This window comes from Pinus tabuliformis, chromosome 5_1 (assembly GCF_031772625.1).
Source record: "Pinus tabuliformis cultivar Carrire ecotype Pingquan chromosome 5_1, CPIR1, whole genome shotgun sequence".
Lineage (NCBI taxonomy): Eukaryota > Viridiplantae > Streptophyta > Pinopsida > Pinales > Pinaceae > Pinus > Pinus tabuliformis.
Window position 1 is genome coordinate 551,765,705 of NC_142305.1, and position 17,086 is coordinate 551,782,790.

The following is a 17,086-nucleotide window of genomic DNA, read 5'->3' on the forward strand; positions in this document are numbered from 1 at the left end:
CCAACAACATTAATGTGGTAGATAGAAAATTACGTTATCCTTGAGCATGTTAGACATGGCGTGTGTCGACTGTATGTGCAATTCACCACGTATAATCAAGATGGGTAGGACGTGGAGCCTTTAGCCCACGTCTAATTACATCCTTTATCCCACGAGCACCCTTTATAACATACCTTAACCATGTAAAAGATGAAGAATGCTATGTTCGTGGGAGTCAAAGCTTAAAAGGTTGCAACGTATAAATATCTGAATATGTTAAAATGGTTGGACTTAGAACTCGCATAATAGGATCATTGATAGTTTACCATCGTTGTCATGCTCCGTTAATGGAAGAAATCCATACTCACTTGACTATCAATGTAATGGATCTTGAATTCAAGAACGAAGGTTAACCAAGAGAATTATGAAAATAAGATCTAATGTTGCAATGCTATATGAACCAAAAAAAAATTTGTAATACCCCTTTTGATAGGGAGATCAACGAAAGGAAATGTTACAAACAAAAATAACTATGGTAATGTCAATACAAAACCACATCTTATTTTTAGAAAAAGAATTATGCTTTCAATACAAAACCACATCTTATTTTTAGAAAAAGAATTATGCATTTTATTTAAGCATGTATGTTTATGAGATTGTAGGAGAGATCATATATGTGGTATAGCAAAAAGTTATAACATTTGTGCCTGAAAATGGGTTGCAACCTCATTTAGAAGCTTTAAAACAAAGAAATTATAACACCTTGTAGATGTTAAGCCTTCAACAAATGACATGGGAAAGTGGTCCACCTCACAATGAAGATGTTCATAGGAAAGAAGAGAGGTTATACGTGATCCACCTCACAATGAAGATGTCATAGGAAAGAAGAGAGGTTATACATGGAAATAGTGAGAATAATCAAGACACAACATCAATTATGATGGAAACAATGAGACATTTGAGGGTTGAGTTGGAAAGTGTTACGGTTGATAGCAAAAGAATAATGAAAGCTCAAGTATAACATTAGTAATTAAATGCAATGTTACTACAAAGTTTAACAGACAAAGAAAACCAAACTCATGTTAGACACACTTCTAGCAATTTGATAAGGGGTCTTAAACCTTGAAACCAAGATCCCTTAAAAGAAAAGAAAAAACTAATGGAAATGGAGAAAAGTCACAAGAGAAGATAAAAAATGGAAAACTATTGATGAAACTTATGAGAAAGTAACCACAATATTAATATTGTTGGAAAGGAAGAATGTCAAAGTAGACGAATTGCAAGGTGAGTTTAAGAGAATCAAACAACCTACTTTTGAAGGGAAGTCTGAGGAGAAGGCTGAAATGTGGTAACATGGAAAAACAATTCTAACTTTATAAATATTCTAGTAATTTAATGGTCACGTTAACATGTTACTAGTGAACGGTGAAGCATCAATTTGGTTGCATAACACCAAAGTATCCTATGGAATCAAAGAGAAAAACTTGTCATGGAATCAATTTAGAAAGCTATTCAAACAAGCATATCTAACTGTATGACATTATGATGAGAAGGCTAAATAATTTAATGATTTCAAATTATGAAATCAAACTATGGATTCAATTTATTTCCAAATTTTTGAAACTACTTAGAGATGTACCATAACGCAAAGAAGAAAAGGAAAAATCCCAAATATTTTTGAGTTGTTTTCCATCAGTTTGTGGAAGCCAAATTGAATTTGAAATCTCAAAACCATGGAGGATGTCATAAGAAAAGAAAATTTATGTTATCAATAGTTTAAAAAAGAGATGGAAAACCAAACCATGGTAGAATAAAAAGAGTGAAAAACCTTATGAAAGAGAATGGATTCAAGGATTCATCCTCATGGAATGTATCTAGAGGGTTTCAAGGGGTTAATTATAACAAAGGAATTACTTCACAGTTCACGCTAACTCAAAGTGGAACTAGGACAACAAGACTAGTAGAAACGAAAGGTCAAGGAAACTCTAATGAACCCATTAAGTTTGTGGGAATGTAATGGACTACACTTGGCTAGGAATTTTCATTTTAAAGATAAGGACAAGGCAATTGTAAAGAATGTTCAAGAAGTAACCACAATAGGGGAGAATACAAGGAGCATAAGTAGGATTAATTCTACACTAGACAACTCACAAGTAGAACACCAACCATTTATGGTGGAAGTGGAAGGTAAACTTCTAACCACATCTACTTCTATTTTAATAGACTCGGGTGCTACATTAAGTTACATTTCACCTACCTTATTAGAATATTATAAATTAGGAAAAACGAAACACAAAAAGTCCTACATAGTGCAACAAGACACAAGGGAAAAAAGGAAAGTTACTAAGTTAGTACCAAACTAATCCTTGGTTATGGATGATCTAGAGATTAAGTCTACTTTAATTACACTCCCTTTGGGAGCTTATGATATTATTATTGGGATGGAATCACTAGAAAAACATAGAATAATCATAATGTGCTCAGAGAAACTTTCACTTATGAAGGTGATGAAAGAACCTAGAGTAGTTAAAGGTATTACAAGACCAATGGCCATTGATAGATAACAACAATGCAAGTTAATAAAAAAAGGGTGTCAATTACAGGCACTAAAACTTTTAGATTTGTTGACTGAAAAAGGGAAAAGAACTCTCGAGAACTATGCAACTCTCAAAGAATATCAAGATTCCATGCTTGAATAAATTTTGGACTTCCCCCAAAGAGAGATATAGATTTTACCATAGATTTACATCATGAATCGCTGCCATGTTCTAAAAAACCTTGTATAATGAGTGTATTTGAGTTAATAGAGCTGAAAATGCAACTTCAAAAGTGTTGGAAACGAAGACTATTCCACATAGTGTGTCACCATCCAAAGTGCAAGCCATTTTTATTAAGAAGAAATATGGTATGCATAGGATCTGTATTGACTATCAACAACTTAACAAGATGAAAACAAAAAATAAGTACATTTTTGCCATAATAAATGGCTTATTTAATGAGGTAAGAGGTGCAAAGGCCTTTTCCAAAATAGACCTTAGATTAAAATATCATCGGATCAGAGTTAAGGATATAGATACTCATAAGATAACCTTTAGAACAAGGTACATGTACTACAAGTTTGTGGTGTTACCATTTTAACTTACTAATCATCTGCCACTTTCATGATCTTAGTGAACAACGTATTTAGTAAGTAACTAGAAAAAAATGTTCTAATCTTCATAGATGAAATTGTGGTATGTTCTAAAGATGATATAAAACATGAAAAAATCGATGACAAGTATTACAAACACTTTGGAAACATCAATTATAAGCTAAATTCAACAAGTGCTCCTTTTATCACACGAAAATTTAATACCAGGGGTAATATCTGAAGATGGAATCCAAGTGGATCTAGAAAATATTAAGGAAATCATGGAATATCTAGTTCGTAAAAATGTTACTAATCTCATATCCTTTATGGGTATTATTGGATACTATGGGAGATTTAAAAAGGCATTTTGAAAGATAACACACCCGATAACTTCATCGCAAAAAAGGTAGAAAAAAATTAACTAGACCCCTAAATGTCAAAAGATCTTTAAGAAATTGAAGCAACTACTTACAACTGCACCTATATTAAAATAAAAGATCCTTATTAGGATTTTGTAGAGTGCATAGATGAAATAAAGGAGAGACTAGGAGGAGTTCATATACACAATGGTCATGTCATATGTTATGAGTTAAGGAAATTAAAGGTACATGAGCAAAACTATGTCACACATGACGTAGAACTTGCTACAATAATTCATGCTTTAAAACTATGGTGACACTATTTGTTGGGGAGAAAATTTATGCTAATTTCAGATAATATTAGTCTAAAGTATCTCCTTCACCATGAAAAATCAAATGAGACAAACAAGGTGGTTTACTTTTCTTACTCAGTATGAATTCAAAATTAATAATATTAAAGGGGAAAAAATAACGTATTAGATACATTAAGTAGAAAAAATAGTATAGTTCATGGAATGACCATTAGTAACTATGAACTAAATCTCAAAATTGAAGTCAAATTTGTAGACATTTCAAATGAGAATTAGACAAATTTGAGTGAAAAAGGCGATTCATAGTGTAGAAATGATAGAGAAGGGATATAGTGTTATGGAGGATGGCCTATTATAGTACAATAATATGCTCTATATAGGTCTGAGATGAATTAAAAAGAAATTATTCTACATTAAGAAATTACCATCAACACTTATAAATCAAATTTAAAAAATAAAGTCAAATTTCGTACATTTCAGATGAAAATTGCGCAAATTTGTGTGAAAAATGCTAGTCATAGTCTAGAAATGATAGAGAAGGGATATAGTGTTATATAGGATGACCTATTATACTATAAGAATAGGCTCAATATATCAAATTTGGTAGAAGTAAATAATCTCATTCTATATTAACAATATAAAAGACCCTTTATAGGTCCTCCAATGTATCACAAAACACTTACACCCATTGAAAAAGAATTTAATTAGCTGGGTATTAAGACTGAAATAGTTGAGCACCTTTCTAGGTTTCTATAATGTCAACCAATAAAATCATAACATAGGCATCCAACTAGACTTTTACAACCTTTACCAATCCTAGAGTGGGAATGGGAAGTTATCTATGTATATTTTATCATTGGACTACCTAGAATGAATGAACAACATCACTTAATCATGCTATTTGTGGATAAGTTGACCATATAAACTCAATTTATCCTTCTTAGATCGACACATAATTTTCATAATATTGCAAACATTTTTATGATATAAATATTCAAACTCCATGGAGTTCCAAAAATGATAATTTCTGATAGAGATGAAAATTTTACTTCAAAATTTTGGAAGGCCTCTTTTGAAGGATTAGAAACTCAACTAAACTTCAGTATAGCATGCCATCCACTAAAATATGGAAAAAAAGGAGGACCAATGACATTGTAGAGGATATGTTAAAAATATCTGTGATAAACAAACCAATTAAATGGGAGGGCTACTTAAATATGGTGGAATTTTCATACAACAAGGATAACCAAATATCATTGACAATGAGACCAATTGAAGTGTTGTATGACAGAAAATGAAGAACACCTATCACTTGAGATAATCTAGTGGATATGATACTACTATGACCATATTTTCTTAGAGATATGGAACATATAGTACAACAAACAAGACAAAATTTTAAAATGGCACAAGATCATAAAAAATGTAAGCGGACACAAACATAACAAATAGGGAATTTGCAATGGGAGATCATGTGTATCTAAAGGTTAACCATAAAAACGGTACTTTATGATTAGGGATTTGTGCCAGTTTAGCTCATAGATTTTGTGGATGATTTCAAATATTAGTGAAGATAGGGTTAATAGCTTATTAGTTTCCCTTACCAACAAATGTCAAGGTTCATAATTTTATTCATGTTTCATTACTAAAGAAATATATTCATGATACTCCTTGTATAATTTATTGGAGTTTTGTCCAAGTGGAACCCAAGGGTGAGTTCCAAGTGTAATGAATGTGCACCTTGGATAGAAATAAGACTTCGTTGTTGAGTAAGGTCATTGCTTGGGTCAAGTCATAGTGGAAGCAGTTCAATCCTGAAGAGGTCACATAGGAAATGGAAGATGGTACGAAAGAAGAATATCCTTTCCTATTGCATAACTTAGACGTTTTTGAAGGGGCATTGGCGAAGGTGTCTTTTTAAGGGGTAGAGAGATGTAACACCCTTAATTGAAATTATTGAGGAAATGAGAAAATTCTTAGTCATTTTTAATTATTTTAACTATTTGATAGCAAAAGTTGAGAACATTACACGATATTTTAATGACTTTAACTAATTATTCATTAATAAAGTTACTTAAACACCATTTGATGTTGCACCATGTGAGAATATGATAGACTATGAGTTTGTAGCACAGACAACTAGTTGTTTATTGCACCACTGGTTTCACTAAGTGGTGATAGGCGAGAGATTCTTGTTCCCTTCATAAAGGGTGAGAAAATATAGGTAACCAGAATAATAGGGCCACGTAACTAGTTTGGAAAAGTGCTCAAACAATGGCATCAAATAATTATGAAATTTCAATAATTAAAAAAGAAATCTATGTTTGGGAGGCACAATTGTGTATCTGTTGAGTACAAACACTTGGAAATAAAGTTTTGAGAGTTGGTTAATTGTTGCAAGCACTTTGGAATGTTTAGGCTACACTTTCATAGGAAAAGGGACAAAGAGGAGGGGGAATCTTTTTTCTTCCATGAGCACTGTGGTAAGAGTGTTGGGGAAAATACTACAAATAGTAGAAAAATCTTATTTATCTCATTACAAATTCATGGTCCAGGCTAACGAGTGTCCTAAGTAAAGAAATACTATTATTTAATTGGTGACTATGATAGGGAGGAAGATGGCACAACAACTAGTGTTGAACATACTCTTTTCATAATTGTATGATTGTATATTTCAGTTAGAATGTATATTCCATAATTCTATTTTGTAATGATAGGAAATCTTTGATTGACATAAAGTAATGTGAAATAAGCTATTTTAAATCCTAGATTCCGAGTTAAGAAGAAGTGCATGGAAGGTAATAAAATGAATATAAATGACTAAGGCTTAGAGTAGCTACATTGTGTATAAAGAAGAATATCATTTTACATGCATAAAAATAATAGAGTAAAAGTAGTCAATCTAAATAATGTAGAAGTGAATGGACAATAATAGTCAATGTTACTTTTACTGTCTTTTATACAATGTAAAACTCAATAATTAAATAGAAATGGTTCGTAATATTGTCTTTTTCTTCATACACATTAAAAAAAATCTATTGATAAGACCAAAACGCTTCTAGCTACAGGGTCTCGTCAAAATAATAACATGGTGTAACATCACCCGACCCCTCAGGTTACCATTAGATGAATGGGGTATATATATATATACACACTCACACACATATATATATTCCATTCCTTCCAAAATATAATTTCTTCCACTTTTCACATTAGCCAACGCCTTCTAGGTGGATCCTAGTAGACACATCACCCCACTCACCAGCTCTCGATGCTTGTAATTATCCTAACACCTCATATCTTATGGTGACACTTCATTCCACTTGGAAAATAACATCAGGTTGACCTAGTTGGGATTCCTTCACCCACCAACAAGAGTTATGTTAGTTTTGTGTGTATGGCCACACAGTCGACCCACATAACCTCATTTTCTCCCTTATGATGCACTACCAAAAGCGCCCCGTTTAGTTCCCATAGGGTTTCACTTACAGCGATTATGTGGATGGTGGGGTTGTATGTCCTATTCCCCATTGATCTACAACGACCAGCTCCCTGATGCCATATTAAGCACTCCCAGGTCATCCCACTCATCTCCATCCCGACGCTTTACAATTGAATCTCGCTTTAATATTATGTGGTGAACTTCGTCAAGATGACTCATCAAGATGGCAAGTCTCTGACCAATACCACTATGGAGAAAGTGCGCGACCATCCATGTAAAATCCTTTCGTCATCCTATCAGGCTTTAACATACATTTTCATTGTGCCTTCTCTTCATTCTTCCGGGGTAGGTGTCTAGTACTATGTGGTTGTGGGCTTACCATTTGAGCCAATAGCAATCCTCCCTGGCACACGCTACAGTGCCACATCATCCTACTTCTTTTACCCTGATTTCCTTTTCTCACACCCTTAGAAATGTTTTGGGGTAATACCTTCTAGCAATAGCTTCCATTTCAGTGGGTCACACCCATGCTTGACCCTTGCTCCTCATTGGGACATGTAGTGGCACCACGACCACTTCTTGTTGCCTTGCACCTGCACCTTATGCGATTGCTCTTGGGAAACCTAACGGGATGACTTGTTAGGTAGCTTAATCCCCAACAAATAAAATAACAATAAAGGTTACCTTCCCACTAGCGTGTCCCAGTCGTCGCTATCCTGATTATCCCCTTTTTCTTCTTGTAAAATTCTTTCAAGGTATTCCTTCTAGGCCATGTCATCAATTTCATGACCAATCATGTTATAAGAGAATTGAGTTATGCCAATGGGAAACCTCTGCGGCTACGGTTATGGTCAATGAAAGGATAAGGTTACCCAATCCTTTCTAATAATTTCAGGGCATGATCCCTCTACACTACAACAAATTTTCTCTTGCTCTCTTCCATGGCTCGATTAAGGGATATCGACCCTATCTTATGTTATGAATTAAAAGGAGATCATTGTGATTCCCCAAGGAAAAGATTTGTTGTTGCACAAACATACTAGAGCCAACCTTAATGACCATGATTTTGTCTCAGAGGTTTGACACACCTCCAGATCAAGGTCATCGGTTTATGTCAACGCTAATGTTTTATTAAGGCATTCCATGGTGCTATGCAAAACCTCTTAGTGCCTCCCTGGAAGCACTAGGATGCTAACAAAATAAATATAACCTTCTCAAAACATAAGGTTGAAGGAAATTTAGGTAAATTTGATGGACTCACCTTGCCCCAAGGGAAACAACCCTCAATTCTCACACAATTCCTACTGCATGGAAAAGAATCTTGTAACTTAGGAAAATAAATGGACGTAAGCGAATGCAGACCCTATCGACCAGACAATATTCAATGTAACTATTTCATGTCTTAATGAAGGGACTCTGAGACGACTATTTCAAGCTCTATTCCAAGTTGTTATGGATATTCTACAGCCTGCAACATGGCCTTTTGTTCCTCTATTATTTAGTTATGTGATGTCCTAATTATAGTTATGCATTTCATTTAGCTTAATGTTTAGGTTAGCATTATAGTTTGGTTCTTATTCTCATATGGTTTATTACACATTTGTGCATCTGTTGTTTTGTGATCAACACCAAGAAGTTATTTTCACGACATACTATATCAAATTTAAAAACTCATGCTTACTTAGATTATTTAATGGTATCATTCATTCCACAGAAACACTGCACACACACACACACATATTCAGCATGTCCATCAATACTTGATCTGCATAAAAATTCATCCACATATTCATACATAAACAACACAAATATAGTTCCATAATCGAGAACTACCATAATCAAGAATTCATCATGGTTCATCAACAAATAATCAAGTAATGTCAGATAATTTTTATTAAATTTAAAGGGAAACTAAGTCTGGGATAAGGACTCTCCACCCAACCATAGCTATCTACAGCCATACTTACTTGCAAATATCATCCCCGAGCTAGATTCGAGAGTCTGAAGGGGATGCTTGATTAAGGGAATTGATCACTAACTTCTAACTGAGAGAGGGACTCTAGATGACATCCATCCTTAATCCCACTAGCCAAATTCTACTTCCTATGCCAACATAGGGAGTAAGAGGTAGTTTACACAACCCCTAAGTGTGCACACACAATGATTCACCCCCTTCTGTGGATTCTAAAATTCACTATAATATTAATGCAGTAACGAGAGGTCTTCAATCAGGTTTTCCTTTTATGATACTCTAGGATTGGCCTCTTGTCTAGATGTTACGATGCTCGAGAGTCTATTAACCCAGGACACAACCTCTTGGGGACCCAATCTATTATAGGGCTCCAAAGATTCCATCCCAATCCACAGCCTGCAGGGACCAAAGCTATTATAGGGCTCTAGAGAACTCTATCTCAACCCATAGCCTCGAGGGACCCAAGTTATTATAGGGCTCCAGGGATTCTATCTCAACCCATATCCTCTAGCAACCCCAAGCTATTACAAGGATCTAGAGTCTAACAGCTCAACTCACAACCTCCAGGGAACCAAACAACCAATCCCTTCTCTTCTCCTCTCTTCTCTTCAGATTTGCCTACTAATTGTTTTCACTCAATGCTCCCAATATTCTTTGCCTTCTTTGTCTGCCTCTTGAATGCCCTCAAATTCTTCTAGCCTTACTCGAATGAATCCTCCTATTGTTGTTTCCTCATTTCACATTTTTTGATGCGTCCTCAATGTCCTATAATGCATAATATCTATGCTAGATTGTTTTTCCTCTTTCATTGTTGTTGTTTCTCAAGAAACATGGGTTTGTGTACTTTCTTTTGTGGCCCATTTAATTCCAGAACTAGTCTCTTAAATTGCTGCACTAGCCAGTTTTAATGGTTGTCTCACAATTTATGTTTATGCATAAGAAATGACATCATCCTAAGAAAGAAATTCTCCTCCCTAGCTCTACAATTCATGTCCCTTTGACTCAACCCCATTTTTCAAATTTCACATATATACAAATATTTACAATGTTTTTTATACGAGTGCCATGGGTGGGGTTATTACAGTCCCCTCACCCTTGAGGGAAAATCGCCCTCCATGTTCATATACCCATATGTAACACCGAACACAAAACACAACATGTATTTTTTCATGGAGCTCTATACACCCAACTCAATATAGTATTTACAATCATATACACACTTGATTTAACTAGCAAATAAGAAGGGATAATTCAAATTTCATGGCATCATCCATTTCACATGTGGCCTCCTTTATACCAAAGTGCTTCCATTGTACCTGATGAGCCTCATCATTGGGTAATTATATGGGCCTTAATTCGCCTGCTAACTTAGTCAAACCAACACTTATCACAACATATTACATGTTTTCATTATATTTTCTTTAATGAGATGAGTTAAAGTGAGATATTATAACTAGTGAACTAATATCCATTGAATGAAGGTTTGGAAGGCAAAATCAAGGAATTTTGGCAAGACTAAGGTTTGAAACTCTAATGGGACAATGGAAAGATATTTTAGGCCATAAATCCTCCTCATTTACTCCTCCCGCATTTGAATATTCCTCCGTTAATCACACCAGCTCAGAGTGCAAGCAGCCAAGTCACGAAGATCAAAAGGTAGTGGAGCAAGTGATAGAAAAAGAGTTAGTTCATCTCGAGTTTGAGAGTTGAGCATCCCTTTATTTAAGGAAATCATTGGAGACTTCAGTTGTATAAGTAGAGAGGCCTAGAGCCTCATTAGCATTTGAATTTTGGTTGTAAAAACTCTAGTTATTTTTGAGCTCGAGACTTGTGGAAGACTTTGATGTAATTTTATGTTTTGGTAATAAGAATGAGATTTTTAATGATCCAGTACTGAGTTAACTTAGAGGGCTGAAACTCTTGGGTTAGGGCCCAACCATAGCAGTAAATTCTCCTCTTCTTGTATCTGTATGCTTAGCTTAGTTTCATAGATTCATGGTTAAACTGTCTTTAGAAGTATTTCATTGCACGTAGTGTATATTTGATTAATTGTTCATTACTTTGCCTCCATTTGTGCCTTACTTCAGTAACAGGTTAGAAGGGATAAAATAAGCACCAAAAAGCTGTCAGTAGGTGTCCTGGCATCACTTCTTCCTTCTAGGATCATGATTTGAGGAAAAGACCCTTATGCAACCCCAAAAAGACAGATTTATGTTTCTTTCATAATATTTAGAGTTTACTGTATTTGAACCAACATTTGATCAATTTTTAAAAATAGGTTTTTATTTCCATCTCTTCTATATTCACTCTTGCAGTAGATCTCATCAATGATTCCATTTCATTCAGCAATTTCCTCATGCATAAGGTAGGCATTTAGTTCATTAAATTCTGCTTTTCTAGCTCATGACAATTCTTCTTGTTTACATGACTTTTTGGGATTTACACATGTTTGACATAGAGCAAGTGCTTCAAAAGTAGAAAGAGATATCTTAGCAAGAAACCACCTTCCAAATTCATCCACCCATAGGTATTCCTTGTTTTCATCAAGACCTTTACCAATTTCATCATTTTACATAGAAATTCCCCCAAGCATGATGAACGAATCCAACCATCTCCTAAACTTGGTTTTGGGTTCTGAGTGATCTTATGCATTTCCTCACTTCATTCCACCCATCAACCACCTTCCCTAAGCCTTCCATCACCTCCAACACCCATCATTTTTCTCTCGGTTGTATCCTATAGAGATACAAGGAATCTTGTAGGTTTCTAGTACATCGTGTAGGTTTTCCTGTAGTGGCCTGTTTTGAGGCCGAATTGAGGGAAAACCTCTAGGAATCCACTCAAGGTCACCCAAGGGTCTCCCAAACCTTCCAACCATCTCCTGAACCTTCCAGCCATCCACCAGCATCCCTAAGCCACTTGCCACATCACCAAAAGAGATTAGCTTGCACACTTGATTTTTCATGAAAAGCATAAAAAGACAAAACAAATTTATTATAGTCCTTTACATGCATAACAGTGATGTTTGATGTTTTTAACTTCCATGCTTAGGACAATACCATTTTTTTCATGTTAATTTATCATTATTGCAAAGCATAGCTCTTAGCAGTTAATTAAGAAATGATGTGGCTTAGCATTGAATTTCAGTATTTTTCATTACTCCAGTAGATCAACTCTCTTGTAGAGTAGATTTCTATTTCTTTCATCAAGGAAACAAGCTTCTTCTGAATCCATAGAAGTTTGGCTTGAAAGCCCTAGTGGTATCTCGCCATCTGGGCTATGACAAAAGGCAGAACAATCACTTTTACTTGTGTATACAACACTATCACCTCCATGTTTGTACAAACCATGGGTTGATAAAGTAAAGTTGGTAGCCTAAGAGTTGTAGCATTCTTATTGCAATATTGGTGCTCATCACTTTTTGGTGTCATTGTTGAGGAGGTGTCTGGGTAATATGTGATTATTGCTTTCTTTCCTCTATTTCTTGTTTCTAATATTCTGTCATTAGTTTCATTTATGCAAAAGTAATTTAGTTGCTTCCTTTTTAATTCTACATTCTCTTCTTTCCTTTCCATTTTGTAAGTAATATTTCAATTCAGAAATTAGCTTTTCATTCAGTCGGTAGTTTTCATTCAATCTGCAATTTCAATTTTGCAATCACTTTCAAAGTTTGAAAAAAAAACACAAAACCAAACCAAAAACATTTCCTTTCATGCCTCATAGGAATAGGGATAACTTAGGGAAAATTTTGCCAAATACACCCATTGCATCAAACAACCAAACTTCCCTCTTCTTCGGTGGCTGTGAACTGGAGGAACCCTTAGGTGAGAAACCAAACATATTTGAACAACCTACAGGGGAGGAAGAAGAAGAACCCATTCCTACAGAGCCAATGGCTGAAAACATAAATGACAAAGGGAATAGAGAGAGAGTTGAGGGTGCCTTCCCCATCAGGGAAACCAATGGGGACACTAAGATGAAAAATATAAGCCCCTCTACCCTTCCTCATTTCCATGGCATGACCATAGAAGATCCCGACACTTTGCTATCTAAGTTTGTTGTTATATGCCAAACCTATGGCTACACAAACGATGAGCAGAAGTTGGAACTATTTCCATCTACCCTCAAGGGTGTAGCTTTGCGCTGGTTCATGGGTTTACCTGGGGATAACATCACAACTTGGGCTTAAATGCAGAAAGCCTTCAACAACAAGTATCGAGTACTAAAGAGGAAATTTTTAGGATGACCTTAGGCAATGACAAATCCCTAGAGTATTATGAAGAAAGATTCCATCTTAGTTACAAAAGGGCCAAGTGCACACTTGACCCTATGTCACTGAAGTTGGTCCTGCTTAAAGGAGTAAGGGAAGAACTTCTGGATGCCCTACACTTGTTAGTAGGAGGAGATATATACCGGTTACCCTATGAGGATATCAAGACTGCCTTTAGAAACCATTCTAGCACAGCTAGGAAAAAGGGTAGGGGAAGTCAACCTATAGTCAATACATCCTCTTCCAATTCATCCATCAACGGTGAAATTGGAAACATGCTAGAAGATTTCAAGAGTGAGATGCTGCAAACCCTTGCCTTACAGATGGAGACTATGCTTGTTAGGAGAAAGCAGAGAGAGCCTTGGCCATTTTCTGTCCTGGATGCACTAGGAGGCACCCTAGGAATGAATGTCCATTGAATTCTATTGAAGTTTACTCAGTATATGAAGAAAACCACTCCAGATACAAGTGCCCTTGTTTGCCTAGACGCAAAGATGTATATCAGGGAGTTGAAGGGGTCACCGAGCATCTCTGTTACATAAAACAAAGGAGACCTCATGGGCCTAGGCCATACCAATAGAGCATGCAAGGGTCATCACATGCATCTTACAACCCTAGCCAGACCACATCCATACCTTCATGGGGACCCCCTGCTCATCCTTCTTTTTCTACACCTCCTCCTTGGTCCTTTTCATATTAGTATCATTCCTAGCCAGCCATCCAATCATTCCAACCATATGCTCTGCCACAACCTCAGTGGAATGTATTGCCCCAGGGTGGATGCCCCAGTACAACAATGTTCCCACTTTATTTCCTTCACCACCTACCCAACCACAACTGTAACACTCTGCTCCACCTAAAAAACCCCAGATGCCTTCCCAACCAACTCTTAACCCGAACAACAGACAAGAACAACAAGTATACAGTAGAGAGACATCATATTTAGCTTATGCTGTGAAGATCTAGGTAATTAACTTGAGATTTGGGAGAGTTCTACTAGAAAACTAACGTCCACCTCCACCTAGGGAGGTTGAAGAAGAAAGAGAGGAAAGCATTCTTAAAGTAAATCCACCATTTCCTAAGAGATTAACTCAACCACTCCAGCCTACCCCAGAAGAGACTAAACTTCTAGGAGAATTGAAAAACCTATGTCTCAAGATTCCACTTCTCCAAGCCATAAAGGATGTACCTATTTACAATAACTTGATTAAGGAGAAGTGTTTCAAGAAACCAAGGAGGTGAAAAAGAGATTCCCCTACCATTTATGTCACTGAACAACTGTCTGACTTAATGCTGGGGCAGGTAATCTATCCAAAATATTTGGACCCTGGAAGCCCTATAGTAGATGTGCACATCAATGGAACCATTCTCCCACACACTTTGATCGATCTTGGGGTTGCCATTAATTTGACAACCAAGGATGCCATGCTTAAGCTCAATCTCCAAGGTTCATTGAGAAATACCACAACAATCCTACAACTTGCAGACCGCTCCACACTGACCCTTGAGGGGATTGTGGAGGATGTGATGGTCTCCATTGAATCTTTGGAGTACCTTGCAGATTTCCTAGTTCTCCAGCCTAAGGATAAGGTTACTGGTTACCCTCTCATCCTTGGGAGGCCATGCTTGGCCACTATCGATGCTTACATCAGCTGTAGAGCTGGGAATATGACCATCAAGGAAGGGCATATGTCCAAGCAGTTAGTCCTATACCCTCCTGCTCAGCCATCTCTAAAACATGATTTACCTTTATGGCTAGAAGAGGAGGAATAAGATGAAGTTTATTATACCCAACTGTATACCTTAGAAACAACCATGGGAAGAGGACAACATGATGAAGATGATTTAATTGAACACCTACTCCAAAATCCAACTTCTAGTACATTGTCCCTAGAATAAGTAGTAAAGGAAACCCAGAAAAACCATCCAATTGATCTATACCTGGCCAATCCCAACCCTCTCCATCTCAAAACCATAAAATTAGGCCCTGAGAGAACTTTGAAAATCAATCCATCTCTTTATGTTCTCCAAGAGGATAAGTTGTACAACATGTTAAAGGAACATCTGGATTCCTTTGCTTGGAGTTACAAAGAAATGAAGGGAGTACACCCCTCAGTGTGTACTCACCACATTTACATGAAATAAGGTTGCAAGCCAGTCTGACAACCCCAAAGGAGGATGAATCAAACTCTTAAAGATATAGTGAAAGAAGAACTGCAAAAATTGCTAGATGCAGGATTCATTTATCCTATCTCCGATAGTGAGTGGGTCTCTCCTTTGGTGTTAGTTCCCAAGAAAAATGGTAATTGGAGGATTTGTGTTGATTACACGCAATTGAACAAAGCCACAAAGAAGTACCATTTCTCTCTACCTTTCATCGACCAAGTGCTAGATGGCCTAGTAGGGAAAAAGTTTTTCTCTTTCATAGATGGATTCAGCAGGTACAATCAAATCTAGATTAGCCTGGAAGACCAAGATAAAACCACCTTCACTTGTCCTTGGGGCACTTTTTCCTATAGGGTCCTTCCTTTTGGCCTATGCAATGCTCCCGCCACTTTCTAGAGAGCAGTCCTGAGTATGTTTTCCGAGTTAGTCCATGATGCCGTAGAAATTTATATGGATGATTTTACACGCTATGGATGTGATTTCGAGGAGGCTTTGTCCAACACAAATGCATTGAAATGAACCTCTCTCTCGGTCCTGAAAAATGTGAATTCTTGATGACTGTAGGGACTGTGTTGGGTCATTCAATATCTCAGCAAGGATTGCAGGTGGACCCAAACAAAATAGCTATCATCCAAAGGGTCCCACCTCCTCAAAAGTAGAGAGATGTCAGAAGTTTCCTAGGGTTAGCTCGATACTACTGAAGGTTCATAAAGGACTTTAGCAAGTTGGCCTCTCCTTTATTTGGGTTGTTGGCCAAAGGCTATGATTTTATATGGTCAAATCCGTCAAGAGGCCTTGGACGTCCTGAAGAACAAGTTAACCGCTGCACCGATTCTCCGAGGCCCAAATTGGGTCCTTCCCTTTCATATTCATTATGATGCCTCACACAAAGCCATAAGAGCATCCCTAGGTCAGATAGATGAAAAATTTCCTTATGCCATTTACTTTATCAGTAATGATCTGTCAAAGTTTGAACTCAACTACATAGTGATTGAAAAGAAGCTCCTAGTTGTTGTGCATTCATCGAACAAATTTACACATTGTATTACAGACTATGAAACATTTGTCCATACTGACCATGCTGCAATCAAATATTTAATGAATAAACCTGATGTGAATGCTCGTCTTATAAGATGGTTACTTTTATTACAACAGTTTGATCTAACTATTATCGATAAGCTTGGCAAAGAAAATGTCATTGCAGACTTTTTGTCCAGATTAACTCTGCCTGCAGGTGAGGAGGGAATGGTTGATGACCAGTTATCGAATGAGCACTTGTTCTCCATTTTAGTTCTCTCTCCATGGTTTGCTGACATAGCAAACTATTTGGTATCTGCACAGTTCCCACCGAACTTGTCCTCCAAAGAGAAAAGAAAGATTATAAGGAAGAGCACCCCTTTCACTTGGATTGGGGGCAATCTCTTCAAACTTGGCCCCAATAAAATCCTAAGAAGGTG